At 41.9% G+C, this 22624-nt stretch overlaps 2 long non-coding RNA genes across 2 annotated transcripts in view; one reads left to right on the forward strand and one right to left on the reverse strand.

Moving 5' to 3' along the window:
• The first annotated feature begins 6980 nt into the window (after nucleotides 1–6980).
• Nucleotides 6981–22091, forward strand: LOC148151893 (uncharacterized). Its single transcript, XR_015760181.1, has 2 exons — nucleotides 6981–7105; nucleotides 21408–22091. It is a non-coding gene; the product is annotated as an uncharacterized LOC148151893 (long non-coding RNA).
• The window catches only part of LOC148151894 (uncharacterized), a 34028-nt gene continuing 19528 nt past the window's right edge, over nucleotides 8125–22624 (reverse strand). Inside the window, exons 2-5 of the long non-coding RNA XR_015760182.1 lie at nucleotides 19324–19402; nucleotides 16449–16583; nucleotides 12397–12473; nucleotides 8125–9169 (exon numbers count right to left, since the gene is read on the reverse strand). This is a non-coding gene — a long non-coding RNA (uncharacterized LOC148151894). The remainder of the gene's footprint in view (nucleotides 9170–12396; nucleotides 12474–16448; nucleotides 16584–19323; nucleotides 19403–22624) is intronic.

The following is a 22624-nucleotide window of genomic DNA, read 5'->3' on the forward strand; positions in this document are numbered from 1 at the left end:
CCACCACCTCCCCATCTCTATTAGAATTCTGCAGAGACCATTCCCTCCACAACTCCTTCATTAGGTCCACGCACCCCCCCCCACTAACCTACCCTTCACTCCCACCACCTTCCCTTGCTACTGCAAGAGATGTTAAACCTGCGCCCACACCTCCCCACTCATCTCTATCCAAGGCCCCACAGGATCCTTCCATGTCCAGCAGAAATTTTCCTGCACATCTAAATACATCATCTGCTGTGTCCATTGTTCCTGATGGGTTCGCCTCTACATTGGGGAGACAGGACACCAACTCACGGAACGCTTCAGAGAACATCACTGGGACATATGCACCAAGCAACCCCATCGCCCTGTTGCTGACCACTTCAATTCCCTCTCCCACTCTGCCAAGGACATGCAAGTCCTGGGCCTCCTCCCTCATCAAATCCTAGACTCATGGAGGAGGAATGCCTCATCTTCTGCCTTGGGACCCTCCAACCACAGGGCATCAGTGTCAATTTCACCAGTTTCCTCATCTCCTCTCCCCCCACCTCATCCCAGAACCAACCCTTCAACTCGGCACCACCCTCTTGAAATGTCCTACCTATCTATCTTCCTTCCCACTTATCCACTCTGTTCCAACGTATCACACCTGCCCTCCTATTTATCTTCCAGTGCCCTCCCCTCCACTCCCCAAACATTCCTGATGAAGGGCTTATGCCCTAAACATCAATACTCCTGCTCTTCGGATGCTGCTTAACCTGCTGTGCTTGTTCAGCACCACATTTTTCGACTCTGATCTCCTCCAGCACCTGCAGTCCTCACTTTTTCCTTGCCTTTTAGAACCAGCCTTCCACACGAGCCCTTCCCAGGAACCTTACTGAGGTCTATGTAAACTACATCAACTGTACAATCCTCATTGATACATTGAATCAACTTTTCGAAAAACTCAAATAAATTAGTCAGACAGGTCTCCCTCTAATAGGTCCATCTTGACTTTCCTTGATCAATCCATGCCTTTCAAAGTATTGATTAATTCTGCCCCTCAGAATTTTTTAGAATAATTTCCTCATCACTGACTAACTGAGCTATAATTACCTGACCTATCCTTGGTGCCCTTCCCGAACAAAGGACCCACATTAGCCATCCTCCAGTCATTTGGCACTTCACATGTCACCAGTGAAGTGTTAAATATCTCAGCCAGGACCTCAGCAATCTCGTCCCTTGCCTCCCACAGTAAGATGGGATAGACCTCATCAGCCTATGTGGATTTATGCACCTTTATACTGGGTAAAACATTTGATATCTCCTTCTTACTAATTTTAACATGCTGTAGAACCTCATCACCCCAACTGAAATCTCCAGCTACAAGGTCTTTCTCCTTTGTGAATACAGATGAAAAACTTTAATTGAAGACCCTCACCAACATCTTCTGGCTTCATAAACAGTTTGCTCATTTGGTCTCTAAAAGCCCCCACTCTTTTTCTGGTAATCCTTTTGCTCTTTATATACTTATAAAATGCCTTGGGATTTTCCTTAATCCTACCTGCCAATAATATTGCAAAGCCCCTCTTTATCCCCCTAATTTATATTTTTAAATACCCCCTACACTCTCTCCTCCTTTCTGAAGGGTCTAGTCCTGTTTTTAATGCTCTTTACCGAACATATGCTTCCTTCTTTTTCTTTATCAAACTCTCGATATCCCTTGATATCTTGTGTTCTCTGGATTTGCTGGCCTTGCCCTTTACTCTTAGAGGAACAGGCTGACTCTGAACTCTCATAATGCTGTTTTTAAAAGACTCCCACTTTCCAAATATAGCTTCACCTGCAAGTATCTGCTCTCAGTCTATGGTTGCCAGAACCTGTCTCATGGCAATCAAATTGGCTTTCCCCCAGTTTAGGCACATTTCTGCACTATCATTACCCCATCTGTAATGACTTTGAAACATACAGAGTTATGTTCACTATTCCAAAAATGTTCACTCACCGACACTTCAACCATTTGACTTCTTTCGGATTAGATCTGCAATGCCCCAACACTAGTTGGATTATCTACGTACTGATACTAAAAGCTCTCCTGGGTGCACTTTAAAAATTCCACCCCATCTATTAGTTTCAACAAGGGCAATCCTCGTTAATATTGGCAAAGTTAAACTCCCTTTCTACTAGTACTATATTCCTATCACACCTTTCTGTGATATATTGTTTATGTATTTCACAAACAATAAGAGACCCAGCACTAATCCCTGTGGTATGCCACTGGACACTGGGCTACAGTCACACCATCCTTCTTCTACCACCACTCTGTCTACAGCCATTAAGCTAATTTTGGATCCAACTTGCCAAGTGACACCGGATAGTGCTTTCTCCATTCGTTTCCCTATGGGACCTTGTTGAAATCTAAATGAATTACATCAACTGCATGGCCCTCATCTACAAACCTGGTCACCTCCCTGAAAAATTTAATCAAATTTGTTAGGCAGGATCTTCCTCTGAAAAAAGCATGTTTACTAGCCCTGCTCAAACATTGCCTCTCCAATTGGAGATTTGATTCTGTCCTTCAGAAATTTCTCCAATAGTTTCCCTACTGATGTGAGACTCACCAGACTATAATTCCCTGGTTTACTCCTACCACCCTTCTTGGAAAATTGAATCATATTCTCCAGTCCTCTGGCACCTCCGGTGTGGCCACAGAGGAACTAGAAATTTGAATCAGAGCCCCTGTAATTTCCACTCTTGTCTTCCACTGCAGCATGGGATACAACTCACCTGGAGCTAAGGATTAGTCAATTTCTAAGCGCGCTGAAACCTCCAATACTTTCTCACAGTCTATCTGGTCAAGAACCTCACAGCCTCTCTTCCTGAATTCTGTACCTAGATCCTTCTTTTCCTGAGACCAAAATTAAGTCTATGCTTAATACCTGACTATTGTCCTCTGGCTCCACATATAGATTGACCACATAGTCCCTAATGGTCCCTATTCTTGCCATGGTTATCCTCTTCCCTTTAATATACTTAAAGAATATCATAGGATTCTTCCCTAAGTTTACACATCAGTGTTTTTTCATGCACATATCTTTCTCTTAATTGCTTTTTTTAAAGTTGCCAACATACTTTCTATATTCCACAAGGGCTTCTGTTGATTTGTTCACTTTCTACCTGCTAAAACCCTCTCCTTTCGTTCTTATCCAGTCCTGAATATTCCTATTCTGCTGTAGATTTACACATCAGTACCTGTTCCCAGACGACTTCAGCCAGGGTCTGCCTTCTCCCAATCCAAAACCCTTTTGGTAGACAATCCTTTTCTTTGCCATAACAAACTTAACTTGTACTATGCTGCGGTCACAATCATGAAAATACTCCCCCACAACCCCCCTCAAACATCTGTCCACCTTCATTCCCTTGAATTAGGTCCAGCTCTGTGCCATCTGGTTGGGCCTTCTACATGTTGACAGTAAAAGCTCTCATGAATATATTTCAAGAAATCTACCCCCTCTAAATCTTTTACACTATGACTATTCCAATTAATGTTGGGAATCCCCTAATATGATTACCCAATTATTATTATCATTATTTTAATGCATCTCAATGAATTGTCTACATCTTTGCTTCTTTGTTGCCCACTGACGGCTGAGAGTCTATTATAGACTCACAAACAATGTGATTGCCCCCTTTTTTTCTTAAGCTCTACCCACAAAACTTCACTTGAAGGCCCTTCCAAGATATCATCCCACCTTACTGCACTATGATCGCAGACTTTTAAAAAATGATGTTTTTGCTGCCTGTGTTTCTCAGTTTGTAGATGTATTGCTCTGGATGATCTAGAGGAGAAAACAGGGTCACTGACTCCTTGCAAAAGGTTGAAGCTTGATGTCTAATTATCAGGGATCCCGCTACAACACCTGAGCACAAATACTAGGGCTGACAGTCCAGTGCAACATTGAGGGAATGCTGCAATGCTCTTTGAATGAAACATTAAGCCTAGGCTCCTTATGCCACTTGAATAGGGGCAATCACACTATTTTGAACAACAGCAAAGGTGTTCTTCCCTAACAGGGTTAGGGAATACATGATGAACTATAGGCCCTTAGGAAGCACTGAGGATCAGAGACCTTGGTCCACTGGTCGTTGGATAGGAAGATAAAAGTGGTTGAGAAGGCACGTGGGATACTTGCCTTTAATAAAGGGAGAGCAGGGAGGTTAAGCTGGAACTACACGGAATACTGGTTAGGCCACAGCTAAAGTTTTATGAGCAGTTCTGGATTCAATATTAGAGGAGGGAAGTGATTGCACTGGAGCGGATGCAGAGCAGATTTACCAGGATGTTGCCTGGCTGGAGAAATGTAGTTCTGACAAGAGATTTTATAGACTGGGGTTGTTTTTCTTGGAGCAGAGGAGACAGATGGGAGACATGTTTGTGTAAAATTAAGAGGTGCATAAATAGGGTAGACAGGAAAAAAGCTTTTCCTCTTCGTAGAGGCATCAACGACCAGGAGCACAGTTTTAAGGTGAGGAGCAGGAAGTTTCAGGGAGATATGAGGAACGAAGAAACACCCAGAGGGTGGTAGTCATGATTCGGAGATGCCAGTGTTGGACTGGGGTGTACAAAGTTAAAAATCACACAACACCAGGTTATAGTCCAACAGGTTTATTTGGAAGCACTAGCTTTCGGAGCACTGCCCCAACCACCTGATGTAGGAGCTGCACTCCAAAACCAGTGCTTCCAAATAAACCTGTTGGACTATAATCTGGGGTTATGTGATTTTTAATTCAGAGGTTGATGGAAGTCTGGAACTCACTGCCTCTAAGGCTGGTAAAAGCAGAACATTTAAGAAATTTATCGAAGTGCACCTGCAATGCCACGGTATACAAGGCTATGGACCAAGGGTTGCAAAATGGGAATAGAATATGGAGAAGCAGAGAAGCAGGCACAATGGGAGGATAGTTAATTGGGGAAAAGGAATCTATGATGCTATCAGACGTGAGTTGGGAAGCATGGACTGGGAGCAATTGTTCCATGGAAAGGGCACTATAGACATGTGGAGACTGTTTAAGGAACAGTTGTTACGAGTGATACATAAATGTGTTCCTCTGAGACAGGCAAGAAGGGATAAGATAAAGGAACCTTGGATGACGAGAGCGGAGGAGCTTCTCGTCAAAAGAAAGAAGGCAGCTTACGTAAGGTGGCGGAAGCAAGGGTCTTGCTCAGCTCTAGCAGATTGCAGGCAGGCGAGGAAGGAGCTCAAAAATGGTCAAAGGAGAGCTAGGAGGGGGCACGATAAAGGCTTGGCAAGAAGGATTAGGGAGAATCCAAAGGCATTTTACACATATGTGAGGAATAAGAGAATGATCAAAGAAAGAGTAGGGCCGATCAGGGATAGCATAGGGAACTTGTGTATAGAGTCTGAGGAGGTAGGGGAAGCCCTAAATGAGTTTTTTGCTTCTGTCTTCACTAAAGAAATGGACCTTGTAGTGAATGAAACCTTTGAGGAGCAGGTAAGCAGGCTGGAACAGATAGAGATTGAGGAAGCTGATGTGCTGAAAATTTTAACAAACATTAAGATTGACAGGTCGCCAGGGCCAGACCAGATTTGTCCTCGGCTGCTTTGGGAAGTGAGAAATGTGATTGCTTCGCCGCTTGCGAAGATCTTTGCATCCTTGCTCTCCACCGGAGTCGTATCTGAAGACTGGAGGGAGGCAAATGTAATTCCTCTCTCCAAGAAAGGAAATAGGGAAATCCCTGGCATTACAGACCAGTCAGTCTCACGCCTGTCGTCTGCAAGGTACTAGAAAGGATTCTGAGGGATAGGGTTTATGACCATCTGGAAGAGCATGGCTTGGTTAAATGCAGTCAGCACGACTTTGTGAGGGGCAGGTCATGCCTCACAAATCTTATTGAGTTCTTTGAGGATGTTGCTAGACAAGTTGATGAGAGTCGAGCAGTGGATGTGGTGTATATGGACTTCAGCAAGGCATTTGATAAAGTTTCCCATGGAAGGCTCATTCAGAAGGTCAGGAGGAATGGGATACAGGGAAATTTAGCTGTCTGGATACAGAATTGGCTGGTCGACAGAAGATAGCGAGTGGCAGTGGAAGGATTGGAAAAAACAAGGAAGAGAGGGGACCTAATTGAGGTGTACAAGATAATGAGAGGCATAGATAGAGTTGATAGCCAGAGACTTTTTCCCAGGGCAGAAATTGTTAACACGAGGGGTCATAGTTTTAAGCTGTTTGGCGGAAAGTATAGAGGGGATGTCAGAGGCGGGTTCTTTACCCAGAGAGTTGTGGGAGCATGGAATGCGTTGCCAGCAGCAGTTGTGGAAGCGAGGTCATTGGGAATATTTAAGAGACTACTGGACATGCATATGGTCACAGAAATTTGAGGGTTCATACATTAGGTTTACCTTACATGAGGATCAATAGTTTGTACAACATCGTGGGCTGAAGGGCCTGTTCTGTGCTGTACTGTTCTATGTTCTAATAATTAGGAAGTTGTTTTTGACAGATGCATGCTTGCTTGGCCAAAGGACCTTTATCTGTGCTGTAGATCTCTATGGCTCTAGGAACTAAATTGGCTTCTTGTGCATTGCAAAACTCAGTGGTCTCCCTAATGTAACAGCACACTTCAAATGGTGAGATATTGCTGATATCACCATTTGGAATGCAATCCTTGTGCTACTGTGTGATTGAACCTGCGGCTGCAACAGCTGAGTGTATCAATGAAAGACTGAAGCTGGTTAGACGAAGCATTAAACAGAGAAAGAGGGAAGTTAATACATAACAGTTTTGAGGTGTTGAAAAATGTCAAAAACCTCTAGAAAATGAGACAAAAGTTAATGTCAAACAATTATAGGTCACCTTGGTAACAAAACGGTGATAAATGGGAAAGGAATAGAGAAAACTAAAAGGCAGAGATAGAAGAGAAATAGCAGATATTCAGAACTGTGAACTGAAATGAAGAGTCTGGTATTTATCCTGGCAACTGGACTGTTGCTGTCCTTTATTATTGCAGATTCGGTTCCAGTCAATTTTGATGAGGTATTCATCAAACTATGTGGTCGTAATTTTGTTATTCAATTAGTGCGTATCTGCAGGAGCAGTGACTTGAGATCACATCATTCTGCAGATGGTGAGTATTAAAATTTTCTCCACTGATTAGAGTAGAGCAATAGTTCTTGACTACTAAACAGGTAAGTGTTTCACTATTGTTATTGTTAAAATGGGATGTGATTTTATATATCAATGCATTAGGAATACAGTGATCTTATTAGCTACGTTATCAGAATTTAGAATTAGGTTTTATTGGCACAAGTATTCAAAAGTACAGGAGTACAGTGAAAAGTGTACTCGGTGCCACCTTAGGTTCAAAGTACCTAGTTACAAACTTAGGTACCAAAATAGATTAGGTACAAAAATAGAAAAATAGAGAAAAAAGCTAAAACCTCTACATTATAGTTCTTCATGATATAAATTAGGAAAATGAAGAAATAAAGTTAAAAGACATTACAGCCCTTCTAAGCCTGCAGTCGCTCCACGCTGGGAGCTTTCCATTTGTGATTTCGCTCTCCCCCTGCTGGGTCAACCACGACCAAGCTCACAAGCTGCTGACCGCCACCTGTGACAGGCTGACCACACCAAGCCCAGTCTGCTGACCACCAGCAGCCCCACTCCGTACCCCCAGCCTACCAGCCACTCTGCTCCACTCCCAACCCACTGACCGCTGGCTGTCCCGCTTTGTTCTGAGCCTGCTGACCCTTGGCCATCCTGTTTCACTCCAGGTCCACTGATTAACCCATTCCATCCCAGTCACTGCAACGTTCCAATGCCGTCACCGCCTTTCCCTCTACCAGGTAAATCTTTAAAAAATGAAAAAAATTAAAGAAGAGAAGAACATGAAAAGGCAAAAAAAAAAGAGAAGCGCATGGAAGGACAATCCCTAGGCTGAGCCTGAATGCTGCCTACTCTGCTGCTGCCAACTTGAAATACAGTGAGGAAACGTCAAACAATGAGGAAATTCAATCTTCACATACATGCATGAAGGTAAAATAAAAATAAAGTGACTTTATGTTTTCTTCAGGTAGCACCCTCTACTATTCGATAGTCGTCAAGCTACAGCTTTTCATTTCTATTCTGTAAATTAGGTTGATCTATTGCAATCTTTTGTATACTGAAATAAACTAAATGTTGCATTCATTATTTTTATTACAATGACTCTTCATAGTGTCATGAATTAACAATACAGGCTTTATTTATGTTGTCATCATATCATGATTATTTTACAATTGACTAATATCTATCTACTTATTTAATACTGTAATCATCTATTCACCCAGCTACCCATTAATATATCTATCTATACATGCATCTATCTACCAAATCATCCAAATAACTATCCATCTAACTACCTAACTGTCCATCCTATCAATCTATCCAACTATCCATCAAGCTACTTAATTATCTATCTACCCTCCATCTACCTGTGCATCTGTCCACTCATTCATTTGTCTATCTACCACCTACCTATGTCATGATTTCATGTCATGGGGTAGGACAAGAAGGCAGGCTCCAAATCTACCAGAAGAGAGATCAAATCCCACACTGTTGGTATTATTCTGAACCACAAACTAGCTGTCTTCATTAATTAGACTTCCTCCCCCAGCTCCAAATCCCAACCTCACTGTCAACCTACAGATCAAAAAATGATAATGTTTAATAAAATGGATAATAGCTCTGACCACTTCCACCAACTCTAACAGTAAAACTGATGAATTCCAGGAGGGCAGAAGCTTCCAGGTCCAATCTTCAGTCAGTTCTGAGTTAGTTGATCTCAGTCAGTTGGTTTCAGAAACCTTGGAAAAGTGTGGGAAATAAATTAGTAAGTTCCAGTTCCTGCAGACTGCCAGTTACTCTTGAAAGTGAGCCTGTCCATGTCTCAAATTAGGACATGATCAGATTTTCTTTGCATCCATTCCAGTTCTTGCCACTTCCTTGGGCAATGACACTGAGCTCCACATTGGAAAAGAGGGCCTTGTACTGATCTCGTCTCCTAACCTTGATGTGAAGGTATCAGTTTCTGCTACCGACATCTGCTGATGCTTGGATGACAGTCCCACTACAGCATCCCTAGCATTTAGAGGCTAGAGTTTTCCAAAGTTGTCTTGTTGGGAGCATGCCAGGCATTACAAAAACGTTCCTAAAATTGAGGGAAATGGATCAAGTTAGTGAAATAGAGTGCTCCGGTTTCCTTCCACAATCCAACAATGTGCAGATTAGGTGGATTGATCATGCTAAATTGCACACAGTGTTCAGGGATGTGCAGGCTAGATAAATTAGCCATGGGAAATGTGGGGTTATGGAGCTAGGGTAGGAGTTGGGTCTGGATGTGATGCTCTTCAGAGGGTTGGTGTGGGCCTGAGGGGCCGAATGGCCTGCTTCCACACTGTAGGGGTTCTATGATATTTCTAATAGTGCAACATTAATATGAACACAAAATGGCCCTGAAACTACATTGAAAATTAATTGGATGGTCAAACATTTTTTTCAATAACTATGCACATTTTCAGGAAAGCACCTAGTCCCTGAAAACCAAATAAGGATGTAGATATTCTGATGGACTTACAAGTCAATAGCATGGGCAACAAGGTGGAAGATGTACCTAAAATCAATGTTGATTAACATAAATGTAACCAGCACCAATCAGAAAAATTAAATGGACACACTATGGAAAGTTATTTTTGAAGGGTGACGTGAAACAATAATAGGAATGCCAAACATTCTCAGATGTTTTTGACCTTATAGAGATGCATTAAGCACTATCTTCAAAGAAAAACAAGTACTTGTACCCAAAGCTCTTCACCAGAAAATACTTTCACAACTATACCAAAAACATGACGTGCAATTATACCATTTCAAAGGTATGTGGGTATGGATAGGAAGGGTTTAGAGGGACATGAGACAAATGCTGGCAAAAAGGATTAGGTCTGGTTGGGATGTCTAGTTAGCATGGATGAGTTGGACCAAAAGTTCTGTTTCTGTGCTTTATGAGACATATATGAGCATATGAGCAAAGGGCAGATGAGATAACTTGCATGTGATTAGGTCTATTGACCACAAATTAGCAATGATACTGAAAGGAGTTAGTGGGGATGCGCCAAAACTACACAGAACATTTTCACTTGCAAGAGATTCCATCAGTCCCTTGGTCCAAAGTGGCCACTGATCTATTTACCATAAATGAAGATGACTTCATCTTAGTCATTAATTATTTCTACAAATTTCCAATCATCAGACAGGTTAAAACATAATATTTCAAGTGCATCCATGACTGATTGGAAGAAGGTAGATCAGATACTCATAATAAAATATGAGTCCATAAAATGTAGAGCTGGAAAAAGCACAGCAGGTCAAGCAGCATCAAAGAAGTAGGAAAGTCAATGTTTCAGGCAGGACCTTTCATCAGAGGAGGGGCAAGAGGGCTAAGAAATAAATAGAGGGACGGGGGTGGGACTGGGAGAAAAGTAGGTGGGATGGCGATAGGTGGATGCAGGTCAGAGGTATTGAGATTGATCAATGGGAAGGGTGGAGCAGATAGGTGGGAAGGAAGATGGACAGTTTAGGTCAGGTCAAGGGGGCAGGGTGGAGAGGGAGGGCTGGACCTGGTATGAGGTGGGGAAAGGGGAGATTTTGAAACTGGTGAATTCTATGTTGAGGCCATAAGGTTGTAAGCTTCCGAGGTGGAAGATGAAGTGTTCTCCCTCCAGTTTGTGTGTGGCCTTATTTTGAGGGTGGAGGAGGCCCAGGATGGACAGGTTATTGGGAAGTGGGAGGGGGGGAGTTGAAATGGCTAGCAACCAGGAGATGGGGTTGATTGGAGTGTGCAGACCAGTTCCCGAGTTTGTACTTGGTCTCTCCAATGTGGTGTAGACCACACTGGGAGCAAGGGATGCAGTAAATCAGGTTAGAGGGATTGTAGATGCATTTCTGCCAGACTTGGAATGATTCTATGGTGCCTCGGACGGAGGTGTGTGGGGAGATGTGGCAGCATGCATTGCTCCTCTTGTGGCCACAGGGAAAGGTGCAAGGTGTGGAAGAGAGTTTGTTGGACAGTGTGGACCTAAGAAGGGATTCATGGAGGGAACAGTCCCTATGGAAAGCAGATGGGGTAGGGAAGGAAATATCTGTTGTTTGTGCAGTCAGACTACAGGTGTCAAAAATGGTGGAGGATGATGCGTTGGATTTGGAGATTAGTGGGGTGGAATATATGGACCAGAGTGACTCTGTCCTTGTGGTTGGATGATGGACAAGGCCCATGATGGACATGTCATTGGGGGAGTGGGAGGGGGAGTTTAAATAAAAAGCCATACTAAAGCCTAACTTCAAACAGGCACTACAATTGGCTTTGCCTTTGGAAAAATGTAGCAAGTGGAATTTATAAATTATAGGATATTTCGATGGAAGTCGACATCCTCACCAGGCCAACTGAATTTGGAAAACATCACTTGAGTTAAGGCAATTGTATTGCCTCACTCAGAATGCACCCTGACTAGAGGGGTTTTAGGTTAGCCCACAGCAAAATCCCAAAACAATGTCAAGCCTTGGCTGAATGATGAACTTTTCTCAAGGATCTGGGCCAGCAGGCCTTTCTAGTTGCTGCATGTATGCAGACATAAGACTGCAAACGCATCCCACTAGGCCTAAATGTTGAGTAAGATAATTCATAGGCCAGAATCCAGGAGGGTGTACGTCCTGGAAAGTCCACCTACAGCTGATTTAGAAGAGTTAAATTGCTTTGCAACATCCAAATCAAAACCAGTCAAAATAAGTGCCTGGTTAAATGGTCACCCAGTTCTAATGAAGGTTAAAAATGGCAAGGCTGTATCAGTGATTGCGGAACCAGTCCTTACCGAAATTCACTTTGGACTCCAACCCTTAAGTCTGCATTAGACCTTGACCAGGATGAGAACAAAATCCCTACAGATTAAGGGTACAACTTCCATTGCAGTCTCTTATGAGAGGCCGCTGGTTCAGTTACCTTTGACTGTAATAAGAGGATCAGGCCCCAGCTTGATGAGATGAAATTGCTTGAGAAACATTCAATTTGATCGGCTCAACATTTCTCGATTGATGGCAGAATGACATCCTAATTAAATACCGGGAGGTTTTCAGGAAGGTCTAGGGACTATCAAAGGGGCCAAGGCTGCCTTACTTGTTGACCAACAAGTAATTCCATGATTCTGCCCACTCAGTACCATTTGCCTTACGGGCAAAAGCAGAGGCAAAAAAGCAATGTAATTATCAAACTAGTCCAGTTTGAGAAATGGGCAGCACCAGGTGTTATCAGTTATGAAACTCAGTGTGTCAGTTCACTTTTGTGGAGATTTCAAACAAGTGGTAAATCACTTTTTGCAGCTCGATAAATACCTGATCCCTTGCCTAGACGACTGGCGGGAAGTTGGTGATGGCTGTCCTTCATGAAGCTGGACACGTGCCATGTGTACCTGCAATTGTGATAAGATAAGGATTCACAGAAGTTTGCTACAATTAATACCTTTAGGGTTTGTGCCAATATATCTGAGACTGCTTTTTAGGGTATCATCAGTCTGTGCCATTTCTAGCAGATGATAAAGAACATTTTACAAAGTCTACTCCAGGACACTATTTATCTAACTGACATGTTAATAACAGAGAAGACCAATAAGGAGCTCTTCGAGAACTTGCGCATAGTGCCTAATCATTTCTTCAAGGTGGGTGTATGCCTTAAGAGGCAAAACTGTGTGTTCCAGGCACCCCACATGACTACTTGGGCTACAGAATCAACAAGATAAACTGAGGGGAATCAAAGGTGCCCCAACTCCCATGTCTGTGTGAGAGTTTAGGTCTTTCCTTGGGAGGTTGAATTATAACAGAAAGCTTATACGTAACCTGGCCTCCACTATGGCACTCTTAATTCTCCTGTTGAAACAGGTTCAACCTTGAAAATGGTGTAGCCAAGACATAGCATTTAGGGAAGTGAAGAAGCAGCTATCATCGTCTAAGGTTATTGCACTGATTGCAAGATGTGGTGCTGACATGCAATGCCTCCCTGTACGGTATTAGGGTAGCATTGGCTCGCCAGTGGCCCAGCCAAGAGGACCCCCTCTGACAGCATATGCTTCCTGGACTTTGGCTGATGCCGAGCTAAGATAGAGAAGGAAGGTTTGGCAGTCATCTTTGGTTCCACCAATACCTTTATAGATGTAAATTTGTGATAGCAACAGACCACCAACACCTGCTAGGGTTACTTAAAGAAGACAGAGCATACCACCCATACCTTCAGGTAGAAATCAGCAGTGTGCTTTTATTCTGATGGAATGCAATTACAAATTGGAACACCATTTGGAAGACCTAGTGGCAAATGTGGATGCCTTGAGCCACTCCCCACTGGCAGGTACACCAGCTGTGGAGTCACCACTGTAAGAGTCCATTCTGCTTTTAAGCTTTCTGGACACCTTTCCACTCACCGCTGACAATATCACAAATAGATCCCATCCTAACAAAACTAAAACACTGATGGTGATAAGGGAAACAAAAGAGCCATCATAACCAGAATTGAAATCTTTCTGAACCCAGTGAGACCGGATCACCATGCAGGATGACTTTTATTATAAGGAGCAAGAGTGCTTGTCCCAACCAAATGCTATCGTCAGATATTGGCTGAACTCCATCAGGGTCATCCAGGGGTTTCCAAAATGAAGGCAATTGGCACAAGCTTATCTCTGTGGCCAGGATTGGATGCCAATATAGCTACATTGGTGGGACAATACCAAGACTGCCAACAAGGACAAAAATTATTGCCAGCAGCTCCACCACATTCAGGTAAACCCTGAACTTGGTTACACATTAACTATGCAATTGCTTTTGTGGGCTTTATGTTTTTAGTCATTGTGGATTCAAAGTGTTTGGATATGCAGAGAGTTCATTTGTCAAACACGGGGACAACGATTGAAAAGTTGCGAGTATCTTTTGCAATGCACTGACTCCCGGAGGTGTTGCTCACAGACAACAGGCTATCATTTACCAGCAGAGTATTTCCTAAAGTCGAATGGAATTCATCATGTAAGGACAGTTCCATACCATTCATAATCCAATGGTCTAGTGGAAAGAGCAGTCCAAACTTCAAAGGCATGCTTAAAGAAACAGCCTACTGCTCAGTCGAAACCAAACTATCCTGGTTCCTGTTTGATTATCAGACCATCCCTCATTCAACTAAGGGATAGCACCCACAGAGTTGCCAGTGGGGAGAAGACTCTACACTAGTTTAAACCTGACCTTCACAGACCTTGGGAGGGAGAGTGAAGTAACATCAGGAACATCTATACCGAACACACGACTCCTGTAAATGAGAGAGGCAGTTTAATTTAGGGGCTGTGGTTTGGTGTAGAAACCACAGGAATAGCCCTACATGGGTAAGAGAAAAAGTGAATGCAAGATCAGGTCCAGTGTTGTGCAAGGTTCAGAAGGAAGAGATGATCATGAGCAAGCATGTGGACCACATGAAAGGGGTGAACCTTGCAACTGGGGAAGGAACAAAATATACCCAAGCCTCTCAGAACGTTTGGCAAGGCTATCAGAGCCCATGGGTTCTCTGCATCTGCCTCATGCCGAAAAAACCTCTGAGGATGAGATGAACACAGTAGCCTTGATGCCATTACTATCTGGAGAAGTAGATGAATTTCAGATGAGACATTCCAGGCGAAAAAGCTAGCTACGATCCTGTACATGCCGCCAGTATCCAAGGCAGAGTTTGATGAATCCGACCTGGTGCAAAAAAACACCCCAAGAGAACTGCAAGTGTTGTCAAGCTGACAAAATGATATCTGTCCTGTAAATTTTGCAGTCCTTATATCTACACAATTAATTTTGCGATCAGCCAATACAACTTAGGAGAGCTACCTTTATTTTTTTTTAAAAGTGATCATGTGTTTTCACTGTTAACTGATGTTCCTTTACAAAGGAACTGAGTATTTGGATCTTGTCGCATGTCCATTGACTCTTTGCCATGTCGCATTTGAGGCACAGGCTGTGTCTGCTGATAACAACACTACATACTCAAGTTAGCTGGAGATGAATCTACCAATGATCTTAAAGTAAACAGAATTCACATCCAGAAGAAAGTGAGGACTGCAGATGCTGGAGATCAGAGTCGAGACTGTAGTGCTGGTAAAGTACAGCAGGTCAGGCAGCATCTGAGGAGAAGGAGAATCAACATTTCGGGCATAAGCCCTTCATCAGGAATGAGGCTTGTCTCAGTCCTGATGAAGGGATTATGCCAAAACATCGATTCTCCTACTCCTCGGATGCTGTCTGACCTGCTGTGCTTGTCCAGCAGCACACTCAGCATTGACATATACCATTTGTAATACATTTAGATAACATTAGAATATTATTACAGGCTGAGCCAGATCCGACAAGGACAAAAGAGAGACCAGCAGTGTCTCAACATCCATTGATATTGAACTGAGGCATCAGTTTGGCAATTAACATGCCTTTCAAATACACAATACTGGTTGTCTTATGAGGGAAACTGGGCTTAAATCCATTAGAATTTGGAAGAGTCAGAGTTGGTTGAAATACATAACGGCCTCAAAGATCATGACAAGGTGGTTGTGGCAGAGATCAGTACAGGACCAGGGGGCACGATGTTAAAAATAGGGTTATCATTTTAGGACAGAAATGAGATTTTTTCTGAGGGTCATGTGATTTTGGAATTCTGTCTCAGAAGGCAGTGGGGACAGTGTCACTGAATACATTTAAGGCAGAAATGGCTAGATTCTCTTTAGATGATGGAATAAATGGAAATTGAGCATAGGTGAGAATATGGAATAAGAAAAAATACAGATCAGTCACTACCTAGAGGAGCTGAATGGTTTACTTTTACTCCTAATTTGGATGTTCCTATGTACTTTCATATGGCAGTTAATGTCTGTGTGTAACAATATATATCACATGATAGACACACTACATGACTCTACATAAGTAGCTTATCTTGCGTTGTATAAGCATAGCTGATCTAAATTATCACAACAATTAATGGATACCTTCAACAATTAACCTCCATAATAGGATGCTGAGTGAAGCTAATGAATCAGACTGAACTAACTGAAAGAAAATGCTTTTGTAATCATCGTCCCTATTGTCTGGTTACCATATCTGTAGCTTAAATTTAAAGTTTCTTCATTTTCGTGTAACAATTGGCAATTCTGCTCTTTGATTGTTATCTTTTACATGCCTATGTCATATTTTATAGATATTAACTGTATTTATAAACCATCTGGGCTGCCATCCTTGAGTCAATTGTTTGTGTGTAACTCATCAACCTGTCATTTTTGAAAACTTCTTGAGCAAAGAATATTGGGATCATTTTAATTTGGGGCAAGGATGTAAAATGAATGATAACAAGTTTGTTGCTTAATATAGATGCAACACCATTCTACCTTCCATGCTTCAAAATCGGGTGTGATGTACATTGGATCATTGAGCCGGGTGGTCCATCATTTTTTTCTCGGCTGAATTAGTTGAGCATAGGCACTGAGGAATCCACACTACCTCCTGTTTTTTTGAAAATATTTCTGATAAGAAACAAAGGCAAAGTGCAGTGAAATATACGTTATACTGTATGTTCAGGTGAAAAAAAAGCATAATAATGAGTGGTAAATATAATCTCAGACACTTTACACCACTACACACAAGTAAAATTACCCGCACTACTTAAGCTTAATTGCAGACGTAGACTTGTAAATTTCTAAACATTCATGTTCTTCTACCTTTCATTTACTTTGGTACTGGATTAAAATGGTTGCATTTAATTTTATACATTGCCTTGCTTAAAAAGCAAATTAAATGTTTTTCAGGAAAATAAATTTTCTCTACACATACAATTTGGAACTATACCAAAGCATGCTGGAGAAACACTGCATCGGTAGACAGAAAGCAGAGTTAACATTTTGAATCCAATGACCCTTTGTCAGAACAGTTCTAAACCACTATAGAAGTAACTACATAACTTATAATATTTCACAGGTTCACAGAATTGCTACAATGCAGAAAATGGCCATTCAGCCCACCAGTTCTATACTAGTTCTGCAAATGAGCATTTTAATCTAGTGCCATTCTGCTGTAGTTTCTCCATAATTTCAAATATTGTTTCTATTTAATAACCATAAGACCATAAGATGTAAGAGTATAATTAGGTCATTTGGCCCTCAGGACCTAGTCTATCATACTAATGGAAACACCTTCTCCACATCCATTCAATATTCTGTAAGTTTCAATCAGGTCCCCATCATCCTTCTAAACTCCATTGAGTACAGACCCAGAGTCTGCAACCACTTCTCACATGATGACCCCATCATCCCCAGGATTGCTCTTGGAAACTTCTTCCAGACCCCCTCCAACGCCAGCACATCCTTCCTCAGATATGGGCCCAAAACTGCCTATAATATTCCAAATGAGTCTGACCAGTCTTACACAATTTCAGCGGTACATTTCTGCTCTTGCAATCTAGCCCTCTTGAAATGAATGCCATATTGCATTTGCCTTCCTAACTGCCAACTAAACCTGCATATCAACCTGAAAAGAATCCTGAACAAGGACTCTCAAGTTCCTTTGTGCGTCAGATTTCTGAAGCCTTTCCCCAGTTGGAAAATAGTCTGTATCTCAAATCTTCTTACTAATACTCTCACATTGTATTCCATCTGCCACACCTAGCCTGTCCAAGCCCTTCTGTAGTCACCCTCTTCCTCAACACTACCCTTGCCTCTCTATCTTTGTGTCAACTGCAAATTTAGCAACAATAACCTTAATTCGTTTGTCCAGATCATTAATATTTAACAATAATTGTGCTCCCAACACAGACTCCTGCGGAATCCCACTAGTCACCAGCTGCCATCCTGAGAAAGACACTTTTGTCTCTACCCTTTGCCCTCTGCCAGTCAGCCAATCTTCTAACACCTTCTTGACTGGTTTGATCGAACTTCCCTCCACCACACTTCCTGACAGTGCATTCCAATGATGTGAAAAATACTTTTCACATCTTATTTCCTTTTTTTTTAATTAATTAAAATCTGCACCCACTCATTCTTGGTCCTTTTACACGTGAGAATAGTTTCTCATTTTCTATTCTGACAAAACTCCTCATGATTTTGAAAACTTATAGCAAATGTCATTCAAACCTTTTCCTCTCCAAGGAGAACAGACCAACATCTCTAATCTATTTTTTTAATTGAAGTTTTTCATCCCTGGTTTCATTTTTGAACACCTATTCATGAAAGCCCAGCCAACACTTCAAAAGTCCATTAAGTACTCAATATCTTATCAAAATGAACAGACTTCCATGCATAAGCTCACATTAAATATTTTTAAAAACCTCTTTGGATTGTAAATTAAACTGAGAACTTAAAATACCACACATTCCCACTCTTGCTATATCATTATAGGTCTTGGAACAAAACCTACCATTAACAATGACATAATGATAGCTGTTCGCGTAATGTCAAGAGATAGTTCTTTGCAAATCCTTCTCTTACAGGCAGTGCAAGTGATTTCAATAAGTTCAGAACACCTTTCACTGAAACAGGTAGGTTCATTGAATTTTAAAAATTCTGGTCATGCAAATAATTTGAAGTTTATATACATTATCCATCTCTCAAGAATATTTATGTCTTCTATAAATTTGAGACATCTACAATGTGGAGTAAGGCCTTTGCAGAGTCCAAATAATCCTGCTGAATTCAGGTTTCCCTCATGCACAAGTCAAGCTTCACCCCTTTTCCAGTAAACAGGGAAAATGGTATCTATTAGAAATAAGAGCCAGTCTTTCAATCTAGGTCCAGCCCATCATGTTTAATGGTCTTTTGCAATCTCCACCAGTCTGCAAAATGTTTGCCCTAACAGTCCATCTGAGGTGAACATCGAGGCAAAAGGAATCATAACAAAGGAAGCTTGAGATATTGAAGATACAAACATATGAATTAAATGGCGGAATTGAAAAGGAGTAAAAAACAGTTCTGCTTAAATGTAATTGAACAGGCTAATAAGCAAAATTTTAATAACCATCATTCGTATTGACCAAAGTAAGAACAGGTAAACTCTGAAGTGAATATTCCACCCAAAAATCAGAACATGAAGCTCTAATACTGATACACTGACTGATATTGTATCCATACATTTTCTTTTTGCAATGTACTACATATCACTGTTTTCATAATAAGTTAAATATGCAAGGTTTGTGAAGGTTTGTAGCTCAGGTTGAGGATTAGGGTGTAGGTTTGCTCGCTGAGCTGTAGGTTTGATATCCAGACGTTTCATTACCTGGCTAGGTAACATCATCAGTGGCGACATCCAAGTGAAGCGAAGCTGTTGTCTCCTGCTTTCTATTTATATCTTTCTCCTGGATGGAAACAAAATTACATATCTCCTAAGAAAATTACACAATTCCAGACAATTAAACAAGATGTAATTCCAGAAAATGAAACCCGATGGGACCAATGCCCCACGATTCTACGGACTACCAAAAATCCATAAACCAGGAGCCCCCCTCAGACCCATAGTCTCACTACCCGGAACACCAACTTACAGACTGGCCAAAGAACTACATGCAAGACCGAAATACCGAGTAGCAGAGTCACAGCACTCCGTCCACTCCACCCAGGAATTTCTAAAAACCATCAAAAACACCAAAATAGAGGAAGACGAAGCAATGGTCTCATTGGACGTAACAGCACTGTTCACCTCCATCAACATCGACCTGGCAAAGGAAACACTTACCACACTTTTAGAAGAGACCATTACACACACAACAACCACCATCAATCACATAACCAACGAAAACATCATGAAGCTAGTGGACCTGTGCCTCACCACCCACTTCACTTTCAACAACATAGTCAACAAACAAACCAACGGCACACCCACGGGATCTCCGCTATCAGGACTCATAGCAGAAGCAGTAATGCAAAGACTAGAACAAATAGCCCTACCAACCATCAAACCAAAAATCTGGGTCCGCTACGTAGATGACACCTTTGTCATCACAAAACGAAACAAGATAGAACAGACATTTAACATCATCAACAACACCCTCACAGGCATAAAGTTCACCAAGGAGGAAGAAACCGACAAAAAACTCACATTCCTGGATGTCACAGTCGGAAGAAAGGACAACGGAGAACTACAAACCTGCATATACAGAAAACCGACAAACACTGACCAAATACTTAACTACACCAGCAACCATCCCAACACACACAAACAAAGCTGTATCAGAACACTATTCCAATGAGCCACCACACACTGCAGCACAGGCGAACTTCAGAAAACAGAGGAGAACCACCTATACAACGTATTCAAGAAGAACGGATACTCAAAAAATACAGTCCGCAGATTCCTCAAGAACAAACCATGACAAGCAGACAAAACACAGCCAGAAACCCTAACCACCTTACCATACATCAAAGAAGTTTCAGAAATGACAGCCAGACTACTAAGACCCCTCGGAATCCTAGTAGCACACAAACCCACCAACACTCTCAAACAAAAACGAACAAACTTAAAAGACCCAGTACAGCCCATGGACGAAACCAACGTCATCCACAAAATTCCATGCAAGGACTGCCATAAATACTACGTAGGACAAACAGGAAGAAAGTTAGCCACCAGGATACACGAACACCAGCTAGCCACAAAAAGACACGACCCTCTGTCCCTCGTAGCCCTACACACGGATGAAAAAAAAAACACCATTTCGACTGGGACATCACATCTATCCTGGGACAGGCTAAGCAAAGACATGCCAGAGAATTCCTAGAGGCCTGGCATTCCAACCACACGCCATAAATAAACACATGGATTTAGACGCCATCTATCAACCCCTCAGAAAACGAACAGGAAATGACATCACCACAAACCCCAGGAACCCCATCCAGGAGAAAGATATAAATAGAAAGCAGGAGACAACAGCTTCGCTTCATTTGGAGGTCACCACTGATGATGTTACCTAGCCAGGTAATGAAACGTCTGGATATCAAACCTACAGCTCAGCGAGCAAACCTACACCATAAATTAAATATCAATTATGAAGATGGGCTAATCAGTACAGTTAAAATGATGAAGGGCTTTTGTCCGAAATGTTGATTTCGCTGCTCCTTGGATGCTGCCTGAACTGCTGTGTCTTCCAGCACCACTAATCCAGAATCAGCACAGTTGTCAAGTCTTAGTGTCCCTTTTCTGTATGATATTTTTGAACTGCTGATGCTGAGCAGTCACAGAGTGTGACAAAGAACACTCCACTTTCTGAGTCAGAGAGGAGCAGGCTGTGGTTGGAACAGATTGAAAAGACATCAATTCAATCTCAATTGTAATTCAGTGTTCACAGTTGAAACTTTGCTCTGTTTCAGATCTTTGGCAGGACTCCGATGAGAATGAAAACACGAAGAAAGCTCAGAGGATGTTTGGCAAGGACAGATTTCAGCAGCTCGACTCTTATTTTAGACAGAAACCATTTGATGACGACTACAACCAGAACAAGAAGATGCCACCGAATTTTGGTGTAAACAGCTCTCAGATTGACAGAGACAGCATGTTACAACCTACTTCTTCAATACGCTTCAAGCATCCAAAATCCATTAAAAGAGATTCTTCAGTTATTGACCAGTGCTGTGTTGACAGCTGCACTGCAAGAGAAATTGCTGAAACTTGTGACACAATCAAGTAATTATGCTATCAGTGCCTCTGGAGTATACAATACCCATGGACTAGGAATCAGTCAGATTTGAAGTTAGATGGGCAATTTTTATGATTACACCTCCAGATATGGACTTTAATCTGCTCTCAGCCCATTTTGGGGTATTACGGTAGAGTGGTCAGTAGATACTGCAGGGTTTTCTATCCATTATGATTGGGAAATCATGCAGAGTTTGATAATCTCTGCCATATTCACAGAATGGATGCTGGCAGAGGTTATTCTGTGCTGAAGGAAGCAATTCATCAAATTTATTCTCTCGTCTGCTGAGTGGGAAGGTGTGGGATAGCAATGGGGTACATATTGTGGACTTGTAGTCATGTTGCAGTAGAAAAGAATAATAAAAATTTGCAACTCTAATTGTTCCAATATCTTTTCATTTTCTTAACAAATTTATTTCTTTTAAAATAATCCACCACATGCATTGCAAAGGATCATTTCTCAGAGATTCCGCATGCACTTTATTTACGGTTTGTGGGCATCATTGGTTGGGTGAGCATTTATTACCCGTCCCTGATTACTCTTCCCTGATTACCCTTCCCTGATTACCCGTCCCTGATTACCTGTCCCTGATTACTCTTCCCTGATTACCCGTCCCTGATTACCTGTCCCTGATTACTCTTCCCTGATTACTCTTCCCTGATTACCCGTCCCTGATTACTCTTCCCTGATTACCCGTCCCTGATTACCCGTCCCTGATTACCCGTCCCCGATTACTCTTCCCTGATTACCCGTCCCTGATTACTCTTCCCTGATTACCTATCCCTGATTACTCATCCCTGATTACCCATTCCTAATTACCTGTCCCTGATTACTCTTTAGATTAGATTAGATTACTTACAGTGTGGAAACAGGCCCTTCGGCCCAACAAGT

The sequence above is a fragment of the Chiloscyllium plagiosum genome, unplaced genomic scaffold (genome assembly GCF_037043375.1).
Source record: "Chiloscyllium plagiosum isolate Xiang-an unplaced genomic scaffold, Cpla_swu_hap1 HiC_scaffold_2, whole genome shotgun sequence".
Classification (NCBI taxonomy): domain Eukaryota; kingdom Metazoa; phylum Chordata; class Chondrichthyes; order Orectolobiformes; family Hemiscylliidae; genus Chiloscyllium; species Chiloscyllium plagiosum.